The sequence below is a fragment of the Rhipicephalus microplus genome, unplaced genomic scaffold, assembly GCF_043290135.1.
Source record: "Rhipicephalus microplus isolate Deutch F79 unplaced genomic scaffold, USDA_Rmic scaffold_18, whole genome shotgun sequence".
NCBI lineage: Eukaryota > Metazoa > Arthropoda > Arachnida > Ixodida > Ixodidae > Rhipicephalus > Rhipicephalus microplus.
The window spans coordinates 11077100-11085555 of NW_027464591.1; positions in this window are offsets into that span (position 1 = coordinate 11077100).

An 8456-nucleotide genomic window follows, 5' to 3' on the forward strand; every position below is an offset into this window, starting at 1 on the left:
CAACTGCAGACCAATTCATTTCCTTTCCTATATATGCTAAATCACTTTCATCCAGCTCAGCAACCCTCCTACTGCCCTTTCTGTGGATCTGTACCGGCAGTGTACCACTCTACGTGGGAATGCTGTGCTCCACGGGGTATTCCTCACATTCACAAACCTATTCCTTCCTCTTGGGAGTCTACAATGCTCCGATTACACCGGTAGGAACAGTAGCAGCTGTTCCAGCGGCCTCGTAGTGTCGCGCAAAGCAGTAGAGCTCTGGACTAGAGGCCCCACCCAACCGTGGCTTCCCCTATATGCACTCGTTATAAAAAGTTTATTCTCTCTTGGTAAATTATTCGTAATGTCATCCTAAATTATAATATGTGCACTAAGCAGTCACATACAAATATTATTGCACAAACAACCAATTATTGATGAAGATCAAATATTTTAGCGATATCTATATGGCCAATATGTACCATGTTTCAGACAGAAATTTTTAGTGGACACACTGTCTCGCTTACTCTTAGCATTTTTGTGCATTTCAACATTTTGAATATCCACCAATTATATAAATTACCCACATAAGTTTGTTTTTAACAATTTTCACGCAAATTAGCAAGCATTCGATAGATATGTCAGAGGATGGAGTAGGTGTGCTTTAATTAGAAGCCGTGAGCACAAGTCAGCGGGGTATGAAGTAAAAATGAAAAGCACTGCTTTGGAACGACTTGTAATAATAATGCCGTACAACAAAAGACGTGGCACGACACGATGTAATGCTGTAGTTTCAAATAAGGGTCAGCTTCTTTGGGTGATTTTGCGTTCTTTTTTTTGCTAGAGAAGGCTATGTGGTTGAAATGAAAAGAAAAACAGTAACCTGTTTCTCTCAGCGTTGGTGACAGCTGCCGCAATGCTGAGGTGCTAGTCAATGGTAACACAAACTAAGTTCAATTTAAATTATTAAATGACCCCTGTTGTAGTCTTGAAGTTGTTAAGAGTTCAACAATATAGTAATATGGCATGGTGCTCTTTCAAGTTGCGCTCTTCATAATGGAGTTAAGAAAACTGCTGGTGACATAAAAATATCCCCGTAGGCTGATGTCTTGGCAAAGCTCGTTGTACAAGCAGGTTACGGGAGAGCATGCTTCCTTTCCTAGTACGTCCATCACGTCAGGAGCTGTGAAGGCAGATGTTAAAGAATAGGCCTGTGGCAAGAGCCAATAGCGGAAGTTACCAAGAGTCCATTTCACCTTATGAAATTCTGAGGAACATGACGAAAACTTTAAGAATAGAGCCAAACAACGAGGCGCGTTCCAGATAACTAGGAGAAACTTGAAAGGTAGCTTGGCGGCTATTTCGGAGATTTGATTCGTAGTGACAATAATGGACAAACAATGTAATGATGGGAATGACCCGCAGTTTCCACAGTAACCGGCAATATGCCAACACGGTGACATTTAAAATGGATGTGGCTATGTCCAATCTGGTTGCGTTCAGCTAAGAGGTAAAGTGCTCGTAGTGGATGCACAGTGATTTGCGACCTCGTTCCGCTAGATGGCTTGTATGCAGAGAACGTCTGCTTCTTCACAGTCATCGACGCTGAGATTCGTGGAGACACTCTAGCAGGAGCCATTGCTTGCTTCTAGCGAACACTTTTCACCAACGTAGGCGAAAGGTCATACTGAGAATGAAACCCAGCTAGTCGAAATCTCCTGAGCCCTCAACGACGTCATCTCTCATAATCATGTGCTGGTTTTGTGACGTTAAACCCCACATATCCATCAATCAAGGTCATAAGGAGGGTGTACACCGCTTGAAGGCACGGCGACGGTATTGGGAATCAATCAATCGATCATTCAATTATTCAAACAAACAACAAAAGTATATTAGGTGCGAAGCAGCTTTTTGACTAGCCTGTGTAACGCTGTCCCTGAGTCCATACCACTCCCATCGCCGCAGGTGTCGGAGTGGTGCCAAGCAGCTCACGCCCACTTAGCAGTGCGTGGTGACCTCTATCCCTCGCCTGCCACGCGCTCGCCGCGTGTCAGCTCTTTCTCGCTTCACCCTCTCCACCTCGCGCGACACTACCCTCTCCACCTCTCGCAATACAACTAGTATCAGAAGGACGCACTTTCAGCGCTATCTGACCAGAAAGGGTGGCCACGTTAAAATTGCTAGCACAACCACCTTGGTTTTAGCAATGTTTAGCGAGGATCGGACCGCAGTGCCATGAATATAGTGAACTAGTGTAGAGCCATGAACTAGAGGCGGTGATAGGTGGGAAGTAGACACGAAGCGCAGGCCGTAAGAGAGTGTGCGAGTGCCACCTCTCGTTTACTTCTTGGAATGTCCGCTGGATGGCGGTAGTTTTGTGTGCTGAATATATCATGGAAAGATACGAGATGGTGGTACTTGGAGTTTTCACTAGATGGACGGACAGATGCACGGACGGATGCATGAATGAATGGACGCAGGATGGACGCATGGACACACATGCGAATGCACGGACGGATGGATGCACGGACTGTCACATATACGGACGCACGGAAGGATGGAAGCAAGAACGAACGGACGGATGGACGCTTCGCCCCACTCATCATCATGCACTCCGTGGATATGCTGTGATACTTTTTCCGAAACGAAAAATTTCATATGCGAGGGTTCTTTACACCAGTAGTATGAAGTAGCTATAGTGGTCGTTTCAATGCAGTATAGAATAAAATAAGTAGAGGTCCACCAAGAGAGAAGAAAAACGAAAATTAACATATAAATAGATTCATGCTCAGCTATACAATTACCCTTCTAATACATTGGTACTTATTAGTTCGCAACTTATGTAGCTGAAACACATGCTCATTAAACAATAAAAAGTAGAGAATATGAATCAGCTCGAACAAGTTCTAAAGTACGCATAGGTTTACATGTGTTTAAAAGGTGATAAAAAAAGTATTGCACACTAAGTTGAAATTGCGTGCAGTTTTATTTTAAATGGAGATCACATTTCATGTTTCAGCTCCATTAAACACTGGTGGTATTTTGTCAAACATTTTATGACATCTAAATAAATAAAAGTTACTGTTTGAAGAATCTCGCATAATGCATATGGGAATAGAAAAAAACAATGAACAAGGGGTGAGTTTCTAATAGCTGTATTACTGATTGAAGCAGCAAATTTGTAGACTGTAAACAAGGGTACTCAAGAATGTCCAGTGATTGCATACATGACAGTCGCTGGTGAGAGAGTGGACGTGGCGGGAAAGAATTCAGGCTAGTTATCGTTCATTACAGCCGTTTTCGTATTCCTCTAAACACTGACACTCCTTTATCATGGCATCACAGGCAGGAAATGTCTGCGTACCACTAAACTGAACTCGTCATCTGCCAATTTAACAATCTAGACTTACCAGTTCTTTGCCCTCAATCTCGCACTACAGTAGATGCGTTAACCACATGTGCTACGTTGGCAGTTTGACGGCAATGGAATACTAAATCTAGATTGTTGGATAGTTATCAGACCGCGCATAATAATACACTAATTGCATTTACATCTACGAGCCCATAAGGACCGGCAATATCAGTACCGAACATAACGTCTATTAAGTGAACCAGCAGGAATTTTTCCATCAGACAGTGGCCACTATGAAAGTACGACATAATATACACATCTGGTGTCTTGAAATAGAACTGGTGCGTGTTCTGGTGATGAAAAACATGACGAAGGTGCGGTGTTGTACCAGGTGGTGCTACGTAACTGTAGCTGTAAGAGGCCGTTTGCACAGTCAGTAACAAAACTCGTTTATGTATTGTCCAAACTAAAAATAATATTGATAAAACCCTTGATATGTTGCTCAAAAAGCGCAAATCGCATAGATGTTGCGCGCCGGGCTATGGTGACATGAGTAGTATACATTGCAAGGATGACGAAAAATCTGTTCCGCAACTCGAGCACTCCGGGATAGAGTACCAAAGTTTTATAAGTTTTTCGGGTGCAGCCAAGCTCGGGGCTCAAACAGGAATGTGACACCCAGTGTCGAGAAGTCTTAATATCTTATATTTTTGCAGGCATCATTTGGTGTGGTGCACTCTCCCATAGTAGAGTACTAAGTATTCTAAATCGTTAACTACTTTTTCTAAACACATATCTTACATCAATCACCCTCCACGTCCAGTACACATCATCGCCTCGGTGTTATATGTCTAGAGCGTTTTGTGAATGAGTGGTGCATGTGACGTTAGTTACTTCAGCGCACTGCAGCGCCTTGATGGAGAGGTTACGGGAAGCGGTGTGAGTGCTGAATAGCTCATCCGGTCACCTCTCGTTGACAGCCTAAGCCATGGCCAAAAAATTGGCAGATCCCACGTACAGTGAAAATCAATTATATGTGAAGCACGAAAGAGAACTGTTGATATGTCACCTTCAAATCGGCGCAACGTTACGAGGTGGAGGTGAATGATGCCGTATATATGACTTCCGTGTCATGATTATTATGTTTAAGTGTCGTTTACCTTCGTAATCTATTCACGTCACGTGATACCAAATTTAGTATATTTTGAGCTAGCAAAACGGCCGCGAGCACGCTATGAGCGTGGTATGTTGTCGTGTTCTTATATGACACGTGTGTCAGGATTATCATGCTTGCCCCAGTCATGTTTCCACATCCATTGACTTCACGTAACACCAAATTTGGTATATGTGGAGCTAGCAAAACTGGCGCGATTGCATCATGAAGAGTCCAATATACTCCAATGAAGCGTTTACGCACACGCACGCTGGGCACAGCGACGCTACGTTATGAAAACGCGAGCACGTTCGGGTCGTGACGTGGCCGAAGACAGGAGACTTCTTGTTGGAATTTAACTGTTTATTTGGGCGAACCTGTGCCCGGTAAACAGAAAGTCCAATTACAGCAGCAGTCTCGCACAGATAGCAGTCTCAAACTGATAGCGGCGAACGGAGCGTCGGCCTTCGATCAACAACTGACAAGCGGCGAAGCGCGTCGGCATTTATACTCCCGCCGTCGAATGTTCTAGTGCTATCGCTGGCGGTGGCGTGCGTTCCAGAACAATCTGTACCATTCGCACAGTGGGCGTGATCTTATCGAAATGATCTACTACAGTCCGGAACCCTCTAGAAAACTGCAGGCGCGGTTTGCGCTGAGAATCGTGTGGTGTTTTGGGACGATAACAAAAACTTGGAAAGTGGAACGTGGCATTGCCCCCCTCTGAAAAAGGCATCGTCTCGATGCTTTAACTAAAGATGAAGGTACAATACTAATGCAAGAAAGTACACTGAATAAATTACAATACAAAAACAAAACACTGTTTCAGTTCATTAACGCGCATGAAACGGCTTGAGGCGCGCGACATGGACGACTTCAGGTCGCGATCGGCGTCGTTGAGAGTTCGTGAGGCCGTCGGGGACAACCTCGTAATCAAGTGGGCCGAGACGTCGAACCACCCTGTACGGTCCGAAGTACCGTCGCAGAAGCTTTTCACTTAGTCCACGTCGACGTATCGGCGTCCACACCCAAACACGTTCACCGGGCTGGTATTCCACGAAGCGTCGTCGAAGGTTGTAACGGTGGCTGTCGGTCGTCTGTTGATTCTTGATACGGAGACGCGCAAGTTGTCGGGCTTCTTCGGCGCGTTGAAGGTACTCGCTCACATCGAGGTTTTCTTCGTCGGTGACGTTGGGTAACATGGCGTCGAGCGTCGTTGCCGGGCTCCTTCCGTAGACCAATTTGTATGGAGATATATGCGTCGTCTCCTGCACCGCCGTGTTGTATGCGAAGGTCACATACGGAAGAATGGCATCCCACGTCTTGTGTTCGACATCGACGTACATTGACAGCATGTCGGCGATCGTCTTGTTAAGCCGCTCGGTGAGGCCGTTGGTCTGTGGGTGGTACGCTGTCGTGCGGCGGTGGTTTGTTTGGCTGTATGCCAAGATCGCTTGAGTTAAGTCGGCAGTGAATGCCGTTCCTCTGTCGGTGATAAGGACCTCCGGGGCGCCGTGACGTAGGACGATATTTTCGACGAAGAACTTAGCTACCTCGGATGCACTGCCTTTTGGCAGGGCTTTTGTCTCGGCGTAGCGGGTGAGGTAGTCGGTGGCTACCACGATCCACTTGTTTCCGAAAGCCGACGTCGGGAACGGCCCCAGTAGGTCCATACCAATCTGCTGGAAAGGTCGGCAAGGTGGATCAATTGGCTGCAGAAGTCCCGCTGGCCTTGCCGGCGGTGTCTTGCGTCGCTGACAGTCCCGGCATTCCTCACATAACGAGTGACGTCGGTTGTAAGACGCGGCCAGTAGTACCTTTCTTGTATCCTCGCGAGCGTGCGAGAAACACCGAGGTGCCCTGCCGTCGGATCGTCGTGCAGGGCCTGCAGGAGTTCTGGTCGCAGAGCTGAAGGCACCACAAGGAGATACTTAGCCCGAAGCGGTGAAAAGTTTTTCTTTTGTAGAAGACCGTTTCGTAGAAAAAACGACGCAAGTGCGCGCTTGAATACCTTCGGGACTTCGGCGGTCCTGCCTTCGAGGTATTCTATTAGGGCCTTAAGTTCCGGGTCGGCCCGCTGTCGTTCAGTGAAGTCCTCGGTAGTTATCGTTCCCAAGAAGTAGTCGTCATCCGGGTCGTCGGGTGGTGGTTGGTCGACAGGCGCACGAGAGAGACAGTCGGCGTCGGAGTGTTTTTTGCCGGACTTGTAAATGACAGTAATGTCATATTCTTGAAGTCTCAGGCTCCATCGTGCGAGGCGGCCTGAGGGGTCCTTCAAGGTGGCTAGCCAACACAATGCGTGGTGGTCGCTCACAACTTTGAAGGCCCTGCCGTAGAGGTAGGGGCGAAATTTCGACGTAGCCCAGATGATGGCGAGGCACTCCTTTTCTGTTGTGGAATAATTTGCTTCTGCTTTGGATAGCGATCGGCTGGCGTAACTAATAACCCTTTCAAGTCCGTCAGCCCTCTGCACAAGAACGGCGCCAAGACCTACGCTGCTTGCGTCAGTATGTATTTCTGTCTCGGCGAATTCGTCGAAATGGGCAAGTAACGGAGGCGTCTGGAGGCGATGTTTAAGCTCCTGGAAAGCGTGTTCCTGTGGCGTTTCCCACTTGAACTCCACGTCGGCCTTGGTAAGATTAGTGAGAGGATCGGCGATGCGGGCGAAGTTTTTCACGAACCGCCTATAATAGGCGCACAGGCCCAGAAATCGGCGCACGGCTTTCTTGTCAGTGGGCGGCGGGAATTCGGCGATGGCGGCTGTTTTCCGTGGATCAGGACGAACTCCAGACTTGCTGATAACGTGCCCCAGAAACAAGAGCTCCTCATACGCGAATCTGCACTTTTCTGGCTTCAGTGTGAGTCCGGAAGTCTTGATGGCTTGAAGTACAGCTTCAAGGCGCCGAAGATGCTCGTCAAAACTCGAGGAAAACACGACGACGTCGTCCAAGTACACAAGGCAAGTCTGCCACTTCAATCCTGCCAGTACTGTATCCATAACGCGTTGAAAAGTTGCAGGCGCTGAGCAAAGGCCGAAGGGCATCACCTTAAACTCGAAGAGGCCGTCCGGTGTTATAAACGCCGTCTTCTCTCGGTCTCTTTCGTCGACTTCGATTTGCCAATAGCCAGTCTTGAGGTCCATTGACGAAAAGTACTTGGCGTTATGGAGCCGATCAAGTGCGTCGTCTATTCGTGGGAGAGGATACACGTCTTTTCTTGTGATTTTGTTCAGGCGGCGATAATCGACGCAGAAACGTAGGGTCCCATCCTTTTTCTTCACTAACACCACGGGGGATGCCCATGGGCTCTTGGACGGCTGGATAATATCATCCCGTAGCATTTCATCAACTTGTCTCTTGATGGCCTCACGTTCTCGCGTCGAAACCCTGTACGGACTCTGACGAAGTGGTCTGGCATTTTCTTCGGTTATGATGCGATGTTTCGTGATTGGGGTCTGCCGAATTTTCGATGACGACGAAAAGCAATCTTCGTATTGCAGGAGCAGGGCCTTGAGCTGTTCTTGCTTATCGTTCGGAAGTCCGGGATTGACGTCGAAAGCTATGGGAGGGGCTTGGTTCCTCTGAGCAGGTTCCGCAGAATCGGCGAGGGTGAAAGCGCTGGTGGCTTCGACAATTTCTTCGATGTATGCGACCGTTGTTCCTTTGTTCACATGTTTGTACTCATTGCTGAAATTTGTGAGCATAACCGTTGCTTTGCCTCCCCGCAACTCTGCAATTCCTCTTGCGACGCAAATATTTCGGGTGACCAACAGATGCTGACTGCCTTCAACGACGCCTTCGAAGTCAGGTGATTCAGGAGCGCCGACTGAAATAATGACGCTTGAGCGAGGCGGAATGGTGACTTGTTCTTCCAGCACATTCAAGGCATGGTGTCCAGACGGCGTGCGCGGCGGTAGTGCTTCTTCTGTGGATAACGTTATCGACTTTGTTTTTAGGTTGATGACAGCACCAT